A 12,099-nucleotide genomic window follows, 5' to 3' on the forward strand; every position below is an offset into this window, starting at 1 on the left:
GGCCTTCCTTGTGGCAGTGCAGCTTGGTACCGTGGGGCTCACCAATGCTTGGGAAGCCAAGTGTCCTCCTGCCTGTTTTCTATGCCGTCTCACCTTTATCGGCATGATTCCTTTCTCTAAGCTTCTAGCATCTTGTTTTGGGGCGTGGGTTGAGCTGGCCTCGCTCTGCTGGCTGAGGGAGAACTCTGCGTAGCAGTCCCAGCTCTGTCCACGGGCAGGATACACTGTCTTCCCAGCTGTAAGGTCATCAACGGCACTTACAGCTTCTAGACACAGTGCAGGCTGGACCAGTGCTACTACTGTTGGTTTCTTTCTGGAGGAAGGAAATACCTTTGGCCAGAGGCAATTCAGTGTGCAGCGTTATCTCTGTTGCATAACCTGTTGTGCCCTTCCAGGGAAGTTCTGTGCACCACCCGTTAGGCCTGTGCATCACTTGGCCTGGGCGACTGAAGTTAAGTGAAAGGGGACTGGGAGGGCGGGTGCTGTGAGTCAGGAATCTCTTGGACTAACGAGGGTCAGGCGCCAGGGGGCGTAGTGCCGAGCTCCCTGCCCCTAGTCATCCTACAGACCTCTGGGTGGATGGTTCCTGGGGGAGGGAAAGCAGTCTTCATGCTGGTGCCTTGGTAGCAACGGCCTGCATGGCAACTGCTCTGGCCTCTTAGGAGGTTTCCATCAGGAGGCTCTGGAGAGAGCTGCGCTCCTGAGGAGGTTACCACAGCAGACAGCCTTGGGGGAGATGGAAGCTGGCGAACACGCCCTGACCGCGGGGCCCCTCAGGACCAGCAGAGGCCAGAGGGAAAGAGAAAGCCGTGCAACTGTAGAGTTAGAAGAAATAATTTTTGAAAGGATGTCATGTATTTGGCATGTTTTCCTGTTTTTGAAATTCTGGTTGAGGTGAGTGACTTGTTGAGAAGTGGCTCTGCCTCTCAGGATTCCCTTCTCAGTATACATATACAGGCTGTGGTTTCTGATTCCTTGATATACAGAGTTGAAAGCTTTTCGTCCTTGTTTTAACTTTTTCTTTAGAAATTAAAAAGAGTAATAAAAGAGGAAAGGATGGCTCTGTGTGATCATTCCTGTCTTTCTTTTTTTTTTTTTGCAGTACGCGGGCCTCTCACTGCTGTGGCCTCCCCGTTGCGGAGCACAGGCTCCAGACGCGCAGGCCCAGCCGCTCCGCGGCATGTGGGATCTTCCCGGACCGGGGCACGAACCCGTGTCCCCTGCATCGGCAGGCAGACTCTCAACCACTGCGCCACCTGGGAAGCCCCCATTCCTGTCTTTCTGATGTACCATTCTGACAGTTATGAACCGTGTTAACTCTAACTTGGTGGTGTCCTGTAACTTATAAATAGAAGGCTTTGAGGTGTCTGGGTGGGACTTTAAATTCACTTCTCCCTCACTTGAGATGGTGCACTGACTCCTGGACGTAGGGTGTTAGGTGATGACAGGTCAGGTGCGAACAAAATCAAGGATGTTGCGTTATCCTAATCGGTTTTATTTTGTATGTTACTGTTCATTTCACTTTTATGTGACATGCTTTCTAATTTTATTAATACTTAGCTCATTTATAAATACCTTTCAGATGGAATTACTGTATTATATTGACTATTTTGACTTTTTCTCATAAGTGTAAGATTAGTTAGGTGTTCTTATAGCACTGGCTTAAATCTGTGTGTGTGAGATCAATTTGAAGAATACAGTTTTTTTCTGTAGAAACAAGGCTTCCGTTTTGATACATTTGCTTTTGCTTGGAGCTGACTCTCCTGCCCCTGAGACCAAAGTGCTGTATTGCCTTTGTCGCCAGAGCAGTGAGCTCAGCAGTGCTGTCAGGCTGCCTGTGCCCAGGGCCCCTTGGCTCCTAAGCCCAGCCTGGCGGTCTCTGGGATGTCCAGACCAGGTGACCCATCAGGCTTGCTGCTGTTTGGAGCCATCCCTTAATTTCACAGGTGCTGGAGATGATCACTGTGTGCCTTTGAGATTGGGTTAAGTGTAGCTCTTTTCTGAAAGACTGGGCAGGGAGGAAACGATGGTGTTACTGGGAAAGGCAACACTCTCTTTTTGATCTTTGAAAACACGGGTTGGCTTTCCTTTGACCCGTGAGACATGCCTTTGCTTTTGGAGCAGCGTGGCGTGACATCCTCATCTTCGCGTCCTTGGTTGCTTGGGGCCTCAGGTATGCCTACCTGCCAGAGATGCCGCTGAGTTGGAGAGAGTGTGTGTAAACCTCCAGCCCTTGATTTCTTCTGGATGGTTCCACACTGTGTGGGTAGTGTTAGGACCAAATCTTCAAGGAAGAAATGGCATGTGAAGGATTCAGTGGTAATCTGTGGGAATTTCCATAAAATCTCACAGGATTGTATAGTAATTAGGTTTTTGGTGTCAGTTGGTATATGGCTTTATTGAAGGTGTATGATTTTGGTTTTAGGCTATTTAGAACTTACTGGATATGCATTAGAAGGCTTCTTATAGGACTGTTTTAATTCACAAAGTTAGCTTTGCTTGTCTTGTTATCTCCTCACCCCAGTCCTGAAGTGGTAGGGGTATGTGAGGGTTTTTCTCTCTTTTAAGCCGTTGTGTTTTTTGTTGTTTTTTTTTTTGTGGTACGCGGGCCTCCCACCGCTGTGGCCTCTCCTGCCACGGAGCAACAGGCTCCGGACGCGCAGGCTCAGGGGCCATGGCCCACGGGTGCAGCCGCCCCACGGCATGTGGGATCCTCCCGGACCGGGGCACGAACCCGTGTCCCCTGCATCGGCGGGCGACTCTCAACCACTGCGCCACCAGGGAAGCCCTAAGCCGTTGTTAACTGAGTGGTCAGTCTCTTTGCCCAGCCTAAATATCGCTCCCCTCTCCTTGGGCCACGGTCCCTTACGTGGCATGGCTGGCTCCAGCTGCTGGTGTCTCTGAGTTTTGCTTCTTGCCCAGAGAACAGTCTGTGATTGGTGGCTAGCTCAGAGGGGCACGTCCCTTGTGCTCCTTCTGCATGTGGTGTCTGAAAAGCTCTCGGAGCACCTCTGCTCTCCCGCAGGCCTCCTTCCTCCTCTGCAGGAGCCGGCGGGGAGTCCCGCTGTGGACCCTGACGTCATTTGGGGTGTGCTGCTCAGCATGTTGACGTGGTGTTGTCAGCAGCTTTCTTGACACCGTCTGATGGTTTAAAATTCTGCTTTCGGACTTCCCTGATGGTCCAGTGGTTAAGACTCCATGCTTCCACTGCAGGGGGCACGGGTCTGATTCTTGGTTGGGAAAGTTCCACATGCCTGCAGTGGTGCGGCAGATAGATAAGTAAACAGATAAATAGATAGGTAAGTAAATAGATAAATAGACATTAATAGATAGTTAAATAGGTAGTTAAATAGATAAATCACAAATAAGAAAATTTTTAAAAATTTAAAAAAATAAAATAAAAATCTGCTTTCATGAACTTTGATAAAATGATGTGTAACGGGCTTTAGTGTCATCACAATATTATAAAATTTAGGTAAAACTTTGTTATGCTTCCATAAAATGTGAGTGAGAAGTGCCCTGATGTAAATAGGTGAACTCATAGTCAGATATACATTATTAAACTCGGGTTTGACTTGGAGTTGGATGGTCACTGTCATTTGCCACCGCCTCCTACCTCAATGTGTTTATTTCCAAATTAAGGCATTTATTTTTTCTAATTACAAAACTAGTACTCTCCTCTATTTTAAAAAAATGTTTTTTAACTCTCATACTTTAAGAGCAGCTTCAAGTATGGTACAAAACACTTTTTTCTGAACCACCTGCAAGTAACTTGGGGACATGAAACCTCATCACCCTTGGCTATTTCAGTGTGTTTCCTGCAAACAAGATGCTTAGTACAACCGCTCACACACATGAATACTTTGCTACCTTCAGACCAGTTCACGCCTCACCAGAAAGACCCAGTTCACAGCCCTGTGTTGACACTCCTTGTCAGGTCTCTAGTCTCTCCTACACTGGAGCATTTGCCCCATCTTACCTTGACTCTCCTCACCTTGACACTTGTTGACCACAAGCAGTTAGTTTGCAGAGTGTCCCTCAGAGTGGGTTTGTCTGTTTCCTTTTGATTCGATTCAGGTTTTGCATCTTCGGCTGGAATAGCACAGAAGGAGTGCTGGGTTCTTCTCTTGGCATTGTATCAGATGGGGCGCGATTTCGATTTGTCCCGTTACCAGTGGTGCCCGCTTGGCTCACTTGATAAAGGTGGTGTCTGCCAGGTTTCTCCACTGTGAAGTCTTTGTGATTAATAAGTATACTGTGGGGGGAGGTGCTTTTGAAACTAAGTATCTGTTCCTATCAGACTTTCGATTTGCTCATTTATATCAGTGCAGGCTAAGAGCTTCCCATTTTATTCAGTTGGCTGTCATCTTTTATTATCGTTATTTATTTTGATGTTCGTATTTTCCCGTGTTTGGCCAGTGGGAGCCCCTTAAAGCCAGCTGCTTGGATAAGTCCCCATCATTCATTTAATACTTCTTGCTTTCTGGTACAGCAAGGTACTCTGGGCTCTTCGTGTACAATGCTTTCCTGCCCCAGACCTGAAATCAGCCTTTTCTTTGAGGAGGCCCGGTTCCATTTTACAACCGTTGGTACTCAGAGAAGCAGAATGTGGGCACCAGTTGGGCTGTTGCTGGGGTGTTAATGCACTCAGGCCCTCTTAGTGGACAGAGATGGAGTGTGTGTGTGGGTGTGTATGCACATACATGTATACATGCACACACACAGATATACAGATGCCTGTGTATTTACAACACGTTTGTTTTTACATCTCTGTATGTTGAAAGACACGAGTTTATTTCAGAACCTCGGTTTCTATCTAATACCACAGGGTTCGTTCCAGTCTCTCCCTTTCTGAATTGGTAGCTCCCTTTTCCAACAGTGACAATCCTAGGTGCCTGTGTTCCTAATATATTTACTTATTTGATTAGTCACCGTGTGTGTTCCCAGTCTCCTGTTGCTGCCCCCTCTTCTGCACAGGTGCCCTCTGCTCTCTTCATCTCACTCAGCCTCTGATATCCTAGGTATGTGGACACCCCGTTTTGTGGAACTCATATCCCAGTTTCTAGAAATAAAGTTCTGTGCACTGTCTTTTTGCCCTTTCGAGGCTGTTACCTGAGCCATTGCTTCATTGTTGGTGATGCCTGCTGTATGGTATCGATGCGTCACTGTGTAGTTAGTTACCAGTATCTCACTGGTGCACAGTTGTGTTTTTCCAGTTCTTTGCATGTCACTATGCTTCTATGAGCCTTCTTATATACTATTATGCCTATGCCTTCTGTGTTCTTGTGCAGGTACTTCTGGAGAGTAGGTTCTTTGGAGTGTTATCACTGAATTGGATTATGGGTATGTTGATTATTTGTGGGTTTTTAAAAAATTAATTTTATTTATTTTTGGCTGTGTTGGGTCTTCGTTGCTGTGCGCCGGCTTTCTCTAGTTGCAGCGAGCAGGGGCTACTCTTCGTTGCGGTGTGCAGGCTTCTCATTGCGGTGGCTTCTCTTGTTGCGGAGCACGGGCTCTAGGTGGGCGGGCTTCAGTAGTTGTGGCTCGTGGGCTCAGTAGTTGTGGCTCATGGGCTCTAGAGCACAGGCCCAGTAGTTGTGGTGCATGGGCTTAGTTGCTCCATGGCATGTGGGATCTTCCCGAACCAGGGCTCAAACCTGTGTCCCTTGCATTGGCAGGCAGATTCTTAACCACTGCACCACCAGGGAAGCCCGATTATTTCTGTTCTTAAATTACCTTCTAATGTTACACATCCTCAACGATAGAGAAGCCAATTTTCCTCACCATTTCAAAATCTGCATCACTTCTGTTCATCTTTGTAGATCTCATAGTATAAGGGCAGAATGAAGACGAACACACCTGTTCATGGGTTTATGTGCCGTATGTCTTAGTTTTCCATGAACTGTGTGTTGATAGGTCCTAGTCTATTTAGATGTTTCCCAACCAGAGAAAAACTCTGTTTGTGTCCTAACTTCTATATGATAGCCTTTACTGTACAAAATTCTTAAGCTCTAATAGGGTCAAATGAGTCAGTATCTTCCTTTGCACTCTCAAATCATAGGTTTTTCTCCCCAGTCTTCGAATTCCTCAAGGCTTGATTTTTTATGGCCAGATCTCTAATCCAGCTGAAATTTTATTTTGGCGTATGGTGTGAGGTAGGGATCAACCTTTATATTTTTTCCAAAATGGATTGCAAATGGGCCCAGCGCTGTTTACTGCCTAGTCTATCCTTCCTTGCTGATTTGAAATGGCACTTGTTTCAAATGCTAAACTCATAGATACACATGAGTTTTTCTTTTTCCTTAGCAAAAACCACCAAGTACTAATTACTGTTGCTTTATGGTGTGCTTTACTTAACTTCAGGTTGAATGTTTTTTCTTTTTCCCCCTTTCTTTCTTTTTTCCAAATAACCTAGAACAATTTTATTTTTAGGTGAATTTGGGAGTCTTTTTTACAGTGTATATATTGAAAAACAAAACCTACGGGGACGTTGTGTTAAGTTTCCTAGGGCTGCGAAAATAAATTACCACAAATTTAGTAGCTTAAAACAACACCAATTTATTCTCTCACAGTTCTGGAGCTAGAAATCTAAAATCTGGCAGGGCCACACGCCTTCTGGGGGCTTTAGGGGAGAAACTGTCCTTTGCCCCTTCCAGCTTCTGGTGGCTGCTCCCATTTTCTTTGGCTTGTGTGTTCCAGTGTCTGCCTCCACCTTCATATAAGCTTTCTCCTCTGTGTTGTCTCTTTGCCTCTCTTTCAGAATGACACTTGTAATGGACCCATCCAGATAATCCAGGGTAATCTTTAAGCACTTCTGGAAAGACTTTTTCCAGGTAAGGTAACATTTAAATTCCAAATATCAGGACCTGACGTCTTCAGGTGGCCATTGTTTAGCCTACCACAGATGTTATTTGGCATTTCCTTGAGGGTGTAGATGAACTTGCAATGGGGGGGGGGAGCGGGGGGGCGCGGAAACAGACATCTCTGTGATGAGTGTCCTGGATGATGAAACTGCTCCATGACTCAGGCATCTAGTGTGTGTGTTGTTTTGCTAACACTGAATTTCCCTTCAGTTTTCCTAGCTTTTCATTATAGTAGAGGGGTTTTCTAGACAGATGGTCATCTACAAATAGTGGCATTTGTGTCTTAACATAATTATTTCTCCTTACTTAGATTGTGTGTTTGACAGTCTTTGACCACAGTAGACGTCTTTGCTGTTTCGTTACTTACTTTAATAGGATAATTTTGGCCTTTCACTAATTGTGATACATTTTACTTCTGGGAAATACTCTTCGTATTGCCATTTCCTTCTATTCCTGAAGTTACATTCCATGGGAAGCAAGGAATAGATGCTTGAATTTCATCAGTCAGACGGATGTTTTTTAAATGGCCATCTATCAGTCATGTATATGTTTTTTTGTCCTCCTTTGAGCTATAAATGTGAGATGTATACATTACCTAATATTGAATCCTTACTGCATCCCTAGAACAGACCTACTTAGTCACGGTGCCTTATTCTCTAAATTTAGAGTGGATTTACTGTGCTGGTGTTTTGTTTAAAATTTTATATGTTAGTAAACTCTTTTGTAGTTGATAATCTCTTTTCTGTGCAGCACCCATTGTTTTGGGGAGGCAAAGCAGTGCCCTAATTTTCCTCTGGGGAGCCCCCCTTTTTACCATGTACAAGCCATGTGTTTTGGTTGAAATGGCCCAGCTGCGTGGGTGGACCCTGATTGGCTGTAGCTAATAGACATATTCCATCCCCTTGGCCCCTTGACTATAGTTATTGGTCGTCTGATGGGCTCAGAACCCAACTGATGCCAGTGAGATACAAAAATAATTCATGAGGCAAAGAAGCTCCTACTTCCTTGGGAACTACCAGAAGATATAATTACTGCCATTTATAACACTTCTTATTTCAGTACCAGGCAAGGATAATATTATATCATTGTGCACTTGTATTCTTTGTGTGCTCTTTCCTTGTCTTTATCAGACTTGAAAGAGTTAATTGCTCTTTAATTTATTTTTTCAGAGAAACTGATTCTGGTTTTGATTGACCACACCAGCTGTATTTTGTTAGTTTTTGTTTTCTATTTCACCGGTTCTTCGTTTATTTATTCCATGTACTTTCTTTGATTTTCTCTTTCCATCTTGATTTGAATGCTGATTAGCTCATTTATCTTCATTTCTTCTTATAATAAAATTTACAAGTTTGATTCATCCTCAGAGTATAGCTTTGGTAGCATCCTGTATGCCCTGATAAGTAGTGCTCTTTGATCTTTTTCTTTTTTTACACCTTTTTGTTAGGAAAACATTCAAACATATCCCAAAATAGGAGAGAATATTGATATTTCATATACCTGTCACCCAACTTTAAGAGTTGTCAGCATTTTGCCATTTTTATTTTATCTTTCCTTGCTTGTTCCGCACTTGTCATACTTTTAATTTTGAGTTTGAGTATTTTAAAGCAAATATCACATTTCATGTCACTTGTAAATACTTTAGCATGTATCTTCAGTGGATGAGGGCTTTAAAGAAATTTTACCTAGCAAAATTAACTATATTTTGTTAGTATCATCCAGTATCTATTCTGTGTTCACTTTTCTCCAAATGTCATAAAATACGTCTTTACACTTGGTTTGTTTGAGTCAAAGAAAACCCACAGAAAGTGTCCACACTGCATTAAAAATCTAAACAATTTTAAAATCTGTAACAATCCCTTTTCCTGTTTATGAAAGCAGCGGCGCCATTTGTGCTGTGGGTTTTCCCACATTCTGCATTTGGTTGCTTGTTTTGTGGTGGCACGTGGTATATTCCTCTGATCCTCATATTTTCTGTAAACTGGTAGCTAGGTTTAGATGCTTAATTGGTTTGGGGGTGGTTATTTGTTTTGGGTTTGGGGTTTTTTGTTCGTTTGTTTTGGCAATGCTGGTGTAGGGAGGGTGTCAAGAACACATCATAGATTGTGCTGTGTACTTCATATCGCATTATACCAGGAGGCGTAATGTCTGGCTGTCTTTCTCTTCGTTATGTTACAAGTGATCAGTGAATGAAGTGTCTGAAGGCTGATTCTGTCCCTCATTACAAAGTTTTTTATTAACCAGTTATCTAAGGGGCTTAATAGCCATTTTGCTTATATTCACTGTTTCATTGGTGTGTTCGTTTCCTATTGCTGGTGTAACAAATTACCACACGCTTGGCTGAAACCAGTCTCACTGGGGTTAAGTCAAGGTGTCAGCAGGGCTTCCTTCTGGAAGCTTTAGGGGAGAATCCATTTCTTGCCTCTCCCAGCTTCCTGAAGCCACCCGCACTCCTGGCGGCCCTTTCCTCCATCTGTAAAGCACATGATTTTAAGGATGCTTACTACATTCAGGTCCCACCTGTATAATCCAAGATAATCTTCCCGTCACAATATTCTTAACTCTTATTCATTTGTAACATTCACAGGTTCCAGGGCTAAGTACCTGGCTATCTGTTTCTACATTTATTTGTTGGCATTTTTACATGAAGAAGGTTTCCCTGATCAATTCTGGTTACTCTAAAATACAATTCCTCCTGAAGAGAAAGGAGAAATGATTTCTTTGCTTTATTCATATTTAGAATATGTTTGGACTAGCAACTTCCAAAGCAACAATGCATTTTTGTTGCTTTCCCCCCCTAGTATTATAAACTTGTAGATGTGCATGTAATTGTGTTTCAACCCATTGAAGCCAATTTTTGATGCTTATATTGTTCCCCCCAGTTGGCTTCTGTGTTCTTTGGACGTGACCCCATTAGTCTGTGACTCCTTCCTTGCTCTTTGCCACAGCGAGATGTCCCATCTTGTGACCTGGACTCAGCTATTTTTCCAAGGAGCCTGGTTCCTTTTAGTGGGGAATGGTGTTGATTGCCACAGTCTGTGTGCTCAGGGTGCCCAGTGCCACTGCATTGCTTCTCGTAGCAGACAGGCCTAGGAACCGATCATGAGTATAGATATTTCCAATTCAAATAAAAATCTACATGGTTTTTGCTAATGCTGAAAATTGTTTTTTAAGGATATTAACCTTATCCTACAACATAAAATATTTTTAGCATAATAGTAACTGATGTTATTAGATTATATCCCACTTGGAATATACTGTCAAGTTACTGTGTTTTAAAGTTAGGTTTTTCTCTGATGCTTGCGCCACTGTTGTGACATTGTTATTTAGGTTCATTTCAATTTTTTTTTACTAAAAGTGTTAAAGAAGTATAATAAACATACAAAGAACTATGCAAATCCTTAGTGAAGATTCGTTGAGCCATAAATGTTAACTGAACCCAACCATGTAAACACCATTAAGACAGAGAAGCAGGACATACTTGTTTTTAGAGTTTGTTCTTCTCTGATTTATATGGTTCTAAAGGCAGAGGGGCTCGGTGGTATATTCAGATGAGTTGCGTCCATCCCCGTCCCTCCTCCCTTTTCTTCTCCCAGTGTTGCCTCCCATTGTTTCTTCTTGCAAATACGAGCAGACATAGGTACACTGGTGTTTCCGACACTTTCTTGGAGTTAGGTAGCTTACTCTGCACCTCCTGCCTCCTTCGCCCTTTCTCACTAACCTTGTCCCTAGAGACCATGCGTAACAGTGCATGGAGATCTTGCCATGCATGCCTCTTAGGCCGCCTGTTATTTTGTTGCATGGACATAGCATGGTTTATCCAGTCAGTCTCCTCCTTAGGGGATTTGTGGTTACTTCCAGACTTCATCAGCTTTTTATTTCTCACTTTTTCTGCTCTTGCATTTCCACAATTCTTTCTTCACACAGTAGCTAGAGTTCATCCCAAGTGGGTGCTTCGTGTCTGCTTAGAGTTGGCCTCTGTGCGTTCACCTTAGTCTGGCACCACCATGCTGATGAGGGCCCTGCTGCCCACCTGCTTCCCATCCTTGGCTCCCTGTGGAGCCAGAGATAGGTTGTCTTTCTCTCCTCCCCTCTTTGGTCGTTACCGGTTTTCTAGTGGGAGGGTTAACAGCTTTTTCGTGCCCTGTCCAGCCTTCTCTGTTGACAGATGAAACCTCTAAGGTCCTGCGCCCCAGATGCTCTTACAGCATGGTGGTCTACCCTGAGTTCTGGATCTCAGGTGTTTGACTCAGGACAGAGATTAAATATCTCTGCTTTGGTCTGTACCTTGTATTTTGTTTCGTTTCTGTTTAATGCTTAATTTTTTAAAATTATTTATTTATTTATTTGGCTGTGCCGGGTCTTAGTTGTGGCACTCGGGGGATCTTCCTTGTTGCGTGCGGAGTCTTCATTGTGGTGTATGGGATCTTTAGTTGTGGCGTGTGAACTCTTAGTTGAGGCATGCATGTGGGATCAAGTTCCCTGACCAGGGATCAGACCCAGCCCCCCTGCATTGGGGGCACGGAGACTTAACCACTGGACCACCAGGAAAGTCCCTGTACATTGTACTTTGTATTACTGTGCCTTTATGTGGAATTAGTTCTTTGAGGGGTTGGGGACAGCTGTATCATTAAGGGTTTCTAGGAGGTCTTTAAATCCCAAAGTGAGGGATTTAAAGGGATTTAAATTGGGAGACTCAGAAAGGTAGTACTGGAAGAGATGATGGAATCCCATCTCCTCGTCTGACAAACGAGGAAACAGGTCAGTTGAAGATGTGTGATGTGCCCAGTGTCACCAGGCAGATGGCACTTGAGTGCCCATGGAGGCTTAACACCCTGCAGAGGAGAAAGTCCAAAGACTTGATGTTTCTGATGTTTGTTTCTTCCTTTGTAGAAAAGCATTTCATTTCTATTTGGACAGGACTGGTTCTAATTCTTAAGTATCCACCCATAGCTTTAGCTAGCTTTGTATCCATTGCAAAGTTTTTTATAAACACAAGCTAAAAGCTCATTCTAGCTCATGGAACTTTTCTATGTAAATTGTAGGAAGAAAAAAACACCTTCAAGTATATTGCCCTAGGTCAAACTTGGAATTATTTTGTTTCTTGTAGTTTAATTGTAGGACTGAGGGGGAGAGCCAGCCAGAGCCCTCCTCCGTGGCCATTCCATCCCGTCCTTCTCTGTCCAGAAACGCCCTCCAGGTTGAGGCAGGAGGGTGGGCCTCCAAGCCTGTGTGTGGG

At 43.8% G+C, this 12,099-nt stretch overlaps 1 protein-coding gene across 4 annotated transcripts in view; it reads left to right on the forward strand.

The window, feature by feature from the left end:
- HDLBP (high density lipoprotein binding protein) overlaps window positions 1-12,099 on the forward strand; it is a 69,954-nt gene that overhangs the window by 8,461 nt on the left and 49,394 nt on the right. For 2 of the 4 annotated variants that reach the window (XM_032637040.1, XM_032637036.1), the window contains exon 2: window positions 6,761-6,833. The exons of the other annotated variants lie outside the window; for them this stretch is intronic. The gene's annotated coding sequence lies outside the window, so the exon portion shown is untranslated. The remainder of the gene's footprint in view (window positions 1-6,760; window positions 6,834-12,099) is intronic. 4 annotated transcript variants of the gene reach the window in all.

This window comes from Phocoena sinus, chromosome 7 (genome assembly GCF_008692025.1).
Source record: "Phocoena sinus isolate mPhoSin1 chromosome 7, mPhoSin1.pri, whole genome shotgun sequence".
Classification (NCBI taxonomy): Eukaryota; Metazoa; Chordata; class Mammalia; order Artiodactyla; family Phocoenidae; genus Phocoena; species Phocoena sinus.